The 5,583-nt window shown below is 33.8% G+C and overlaps 1 pseudogene; it reads right to left on the bottom strand.

The window, feature by feature from the left end:
* Window positions 1–1,968: 1,968 nt before the first annotated feature.
* Window positions 1,969–3,516, bottom strand: LOC149748970 (protein yippee-like 1 pseudogene; annotated as a pseudogene).
* Between the last annotated feature and the right edge of the window lie 2,067 nt (window positions 3,517–5,583).

Genomic DNA, 5,583 nt, shown 5'->3' with positions numbered 1-5,583 from the left:
AAAATCCGTTTTTTCTAAACACACTTGAAAAATTCATCAAAGTTGAACATATGTTGTGTCATAAAATAAATGGGTCTCAACAAATTTTAAAGATTAAAATTATAGGAACTGTGTTATTTAAACCAGTGGAAAGAAATCATTAAGCAAAAGAAAAGTAGAAAACCCCCAAATGTATGAAAGTTAAGTAGTACACTTCTAAAGATCTATGGGGCAAAGGCGAAATCACAGTATAAATTAGAATGTAACCACAATGTTCGCGGCAGTTCTATTTACAATAGCCAGGACATGGAAGCAACCTAAGTGTCCATTGACAGATGAATGGATAAAGAAGATGTGGCACATATATACAATGGAATATTACTCAGCCATAAAAAGAAATGAAATTGAGTTATTTGTAGTGAGGTGGATGGACCTAGAGTCTGTCATACAGAGTGCAGTAAGTCAGAAAGAGAAAAACAAATACCGTATGCTAACACATATATATGGAATCTAAAAAGAAAAAAAAAAGTCATGAAGAACCTAGGGGCAGGACGGGAATAAAGACGCAGACCTACTAGAGATGGACTTGAGGACACGGGGAGGGGGAAGGGTAAGATGGGACAAAGTGAGAGAGTGGCATGGACATATGTACACTACCAAATGTAAAATAGATAGCTAGTGGGAAGCAGCTGCATAGCATAGGGAGATCAGCTCGGTGCTTTGTGACCACCTAGAGGGGTGGGATAGGGAGGGTGGGAGAGAGGGAGACGCAAGAGGGAAGAGATACGGGGATATATGTATATGTATAGCTGATTCACTTTGTTATAAAGCAGAAACTAACACATCATGGTAAAGCAATCATACTCCAATAAAGATGTTAAAAAATGTATTTTCAACTGAATTAAAATGAAAATAGGACATTTTCATATGATGTATTGTGGGATACAGCTAAAGCTCTGCACAAAGAAGTTTATGGCCTTAGATGCATATATTATAAAAGAAAAATGTAAACGTAAATGATCTAAGCATCTATTAAAGTAAATGATTTAAGCATAAAAAGTTAGAGGAAAAAACAAGAAACCCAAAGAAAAAATAATAAAAATTGGAGCAGATATTAATGAAAACATTTCCTAATGTACAATAGAGAAGATTATTGAAGCCCAAAGCTGGTTTGAATAATTAGTAATAAACACATTGGCCAAATTGAGCAACAATAAGGTAGTTATGAAAATGAGACTTTACTGTGTATCCTACAGACATTAAATGACATAAAAATATTATGAACAATATTAGGACAATGCATTAGAAAACTTAGATGAAATGGACAATTTACTAGAAATGCAGAAGTACCAAATTTAGATGAAATGGAAAACCTACTAGAAAAACGCAACTTAACAAGACAAGAAGAAGACTGCTACAAGAATTAAAAAAAAAAAAAATCAGTAATTTAAAACCTTCACTCAAAGAAAGCTCCAGGCTCAGGTGGCTTCTCTGAGTTTTACTAATTACTTGAGAAAGAAACAATACCAGTTTTACACAGTCTCTTCTAGTAGGTAGGAAAGCGAAAACTTCCCAACTCAGTTTTTAAAAAAATCCACAAAGCAAATATCAATTCACTTAAATTTAAAACCTATCTTGTAGCTTTAACCTTCTGAAAAAATTTTAAAATAAAGTCTGGGGTATTTAATTTTCCTTTTGGTTCTAGCACCTTTGATTTGCAAAACTAATTATTCTTCAAGTAAATTGATAGTAGACTAGGAACTCTTCATTGAACCAGTCATAAAATAATCTACTGATGTATAAGTTACTGCTTCCATTAAAGGTACAATTTTCCAATTTCAATAACTGAACAAGAGATAAATATTTCTTTAATGAATGCATCTTTCTCTATGTAGGAAGCCATTTATAACAACTAGTTCACTTGCTTTTTAGATAAGATACCTCATTGCTTAAAGAGACAAGATATTAACATTAGACACATTTCTCCATTAACCTGTATAAAGTTGTGAGCTTCTCTGTTTTTGAGCAAAAGTAAAAACACTGATATATAAACTTAGTGACACGTTCTGGAAGGTACTTAATTGAGCGCTATAACTTAGCAATTAATCTCCAAAATGAATACCGATTTAATTTACAGTGTTGGCAGTTTTTTTGTAGTATGAACTACAGCACTCCCTTGCCTTCACTCTAATAAAGGTCAGTGGTGAGACATTTTTATATAACAGATACTCCATTCCTATATTCTTTAGAAATTATCATTTTATCTACTGAACACGAGTAAAGGCATTTACCTGCATAACTAAATTCTGCATTAAAAACATAGCTTAAAAGAAGAAAGTTGATAGATGAAGCATCAGTTAGTTAATTCTTTCTCTAAAACGTGGGATTGTTTAAAAAAGTTCATTAAGAACTTCAGAAATAACTTAAAGATGAGGAGATATATACAAGAAGGGGCTATCTTCTCCAAGAATAACCAGAGAAATCATAGAGTGTCATGAGCTTTGCAGCTAGTCTGTGAGGTTAAAGTTCAAGAAATATTGTCATCCATGGGGCTCCTTTGTTTCTATCTTGTTTACAGTCTCTTTCACAAAAATGGATTCAAAATAGAATGGAAAGTTTTCACTCTCAACAATTGTCTTTGAACACATGAGCAAGTTCAGTAATAAACTTTCATCTCTTATCGCTGTTGCTCTCAAAGGCAAGTTCATATTTCCAGCCAAGAGTAATTTTATAATTTTCACAATAGATATCCACTACAGCATGTTCACCAGGGAGAGGGCCTGTCCTCTGCTGGGTCACAGCCCACATTCACCCAGAATTAAAGAGGTGGGCTTGATGTTGACTAACACGAAAGGACTTGGATATCAACACAGCATGATGCTAAATGAGCTTTGCAGTGGATATAGCAGTAAATTCAGTGACAGTTTGGCAGGTAACCTTGGAAAGTTATGGAGTTTGTCATTTTCATCATCTCTGCTGGAAGTTTTTTACTCAGAACTGCAACTCTGTTGGATTCTGTGAGGAAAGAAACCCTGGAATACTGAGGCAAAAGCTGTTATTTTGAAGGATGTATACAGATGAGCAGAGTAGAAGATGTCACAGTGCATGCTCAACTGTCTGTGGCCTGGCCAGCTCCCCTGCCCACAGTCCTAGCCCACAGCACCCATCTGGCCAGGTATGCACTGCCACCAGCTAGATCAACAGTCAGTCAGTTCACTGCATGTCTGGGTACTGCTTGCTCAGGCCATCAGGCAGCCGGTGGCTGACGGCTCCTCCATGTGGCATGAAGCATTCTCCCTGTCATGGACCAAGCTCATTTGATAAGACCTGCTTAATCTTGATAACATCATCTGATGCGACCGTTATGGAAAAGTTAAATTACAGGCCAATCTCACTCATGAATATAGATTAAAAAATCCAAAATTAGTGTTAGAAAACTGAATCCAGCAATATATAAAGATACTATATCAGGGCCAAGTTTTTTTTTTTTTTTTTGGGGGGAGGGGTGGGTTTTTTTTTTTTTGGTGCCAGAAATGTAAGCCTGGTTCAGAATTCAAATATCAAACAATGTAATACACTGTATGAAAGAACAAAGGAGGAAAATCATAAGATTATCTCCATAGATGCAGAAAGCCCATTAAAAATTAATATTTATGATAATAAACTCGTGGAAAGCTGGCAATAGAATGAAACTTCCTTAATTGGATAGAGTACTCACGAGTAACCTCCAAGAAACTTTACCCTCATGTTGAAATACTGAAAGCTACGTCTCCTTTTTGAAATAAGAAACAAGACAAATATATCCACTATCACCATTGTCTATTCAACATTTGCATTAAAGAGCCTAGGCAGCCAGCACAATAAAGAACAAAAAAAAGAGAAAAGAATAATGTCTATAAAAGAAGAAATCAAACACTTGATACATCATAGAAAATCCAAATTACTTTATAGATAAATTATTTAGAATAGGCTAATTTAGCAAGCTTGCCAAATATATGGTCAATATACAAAATTATACATTGTATATATCAGCAATAATTTATTAGAAAATTATTCAATTTTCAAAAAATCAACTATATAGGACTATATCTAGCAAAAATTTGTGAGCTCTCTTCTCAGAAAATGAAAAATATTGAGAGAAATTAAAGAAAGCCTAAATAAATAGCTATATCATATTTCTGGATTGGAAGACTCAACAGTTTAAAGATGTAATTCCTATCAGTATGCCAGGTTTCTGTGTGTATGTGTGTGTGTGTGTGTGTGTGTGTGTAGAAATTGACAAACTAATTGGAAAAAGTATATGGAAATGCAAAGGTCTAAGAATAGCCAAGACTTTCTTTAGGAATAAGGTTAGGAGATATCAAGGTTTGTTACAGTACATAGCTACAGAATTAAAGCAGTATGATATTGGTGTCACGATAGACATGTATCACTGGAACAGAATAGAACACCCAAAAAATACTCATGTGGTCATTTGATTTAGGGCAAAGGTGGCACTGAAGAGCAGTAGGGATAAGATAATCTTTTCATTAGCGCTTTTTTATTCTTTGATGCTTCTCTGGTTCCATATACAAAAGTTTTAGGTGCATCAAAGTCCTAAGTACAAAAAGTAAAGCAAAATGTCCACTAGAAGTTAACATCAGGAGAAGGTATTCTTGACTTTGGAGAATTATGTGACTTACCTGATAGATAAACTGAAAAGAATAACAGGTTCAGATTCTCCATTCTCTTTTTTCCCTTTTCCTGTCTTCTGTTGGATAGTTGGAACTTATGTTTTTGTATTTGCTTGTTGAAAAGATATTCTATATTTTTTATTTCAGGTAGTTGCCTTCACCATAAGACTCATGTTTATTTATCTCCACTGATTCTTTAAACATGTCAATATTTATATACTGCCCTTAACAAGAGAACACTCACATTCTTTCTTACACTTCTTGTCTCCCCCACCAGCTCCATCATATTGATATTTTCTAGAATTTTATTTCTAGTTTATTAGAGTTATACATTCTCTTCTTCTTTGTCCTTTAAAATTGCTTGGATATTAATATATCTTACCAAGAAATTTGATACACATTATTTCCCATATTTCTTGTACTTCTGAATGTGTTTCAGAAGTACACAATCTTACTATTATGTTTGTGTGTAGCAAAAAAAAAAACTAGTGAAGACTGTGTGCCCAAGAATATTTTATTATGTCTTCATATTTGAATGACAATTTGGTTGCTTGGAAAAAATCTAGTTTTGAATGTATCTTTCTTCAATACTTTAACTGCTCCATTAATTTCTTGTACCTTGTATTAGGGTTAATAGGTGTAATTACGATATGATTCTTATTCTTTTATAGGTGATCTTCTTCAATCCAGATGCTTTTAGAATTTTTGCTTTGTCTTTGCTAATCTTAAATTACACTTCTAGATAGAGGTGTACTTTACCTTATATCTTCTGTTTGAATTCTGTGGGTCTTTTAAATTTCAGATCTTTGATCTAGCTTTATTTCTAGGAAATTTATCCTCATTATTTCTTCAAACATTTTCTCCTCTTTATTTTTTGTGTTTCTTTCTAAGTCCCATTATCCAGATATAGACAGTTTTCCCTTCTTCCACA

Source organism: Delphinapterus leucas, chromosome 6 (genome assembly GCF_059928025.1).
Source record: "Delphinapterus leucas isolate spDelLeu-1000000601 "Yukka" chromosome 6, BTC_Dleu_Yukka2, whole genome shotgun sequence".
Classification (NCBI taxonomy): Eukaryota; Metazoa; Chordata; class Mammalia; order Artiodactyla; family Monodontidae; genus Delphinapterus; species Delphinapterus leucas.
The sequence above is the reverse complement of the archived record's forward strand: the minus strand, read 5'-3'. Positions and strand labels throughout refer to the sequence as shown.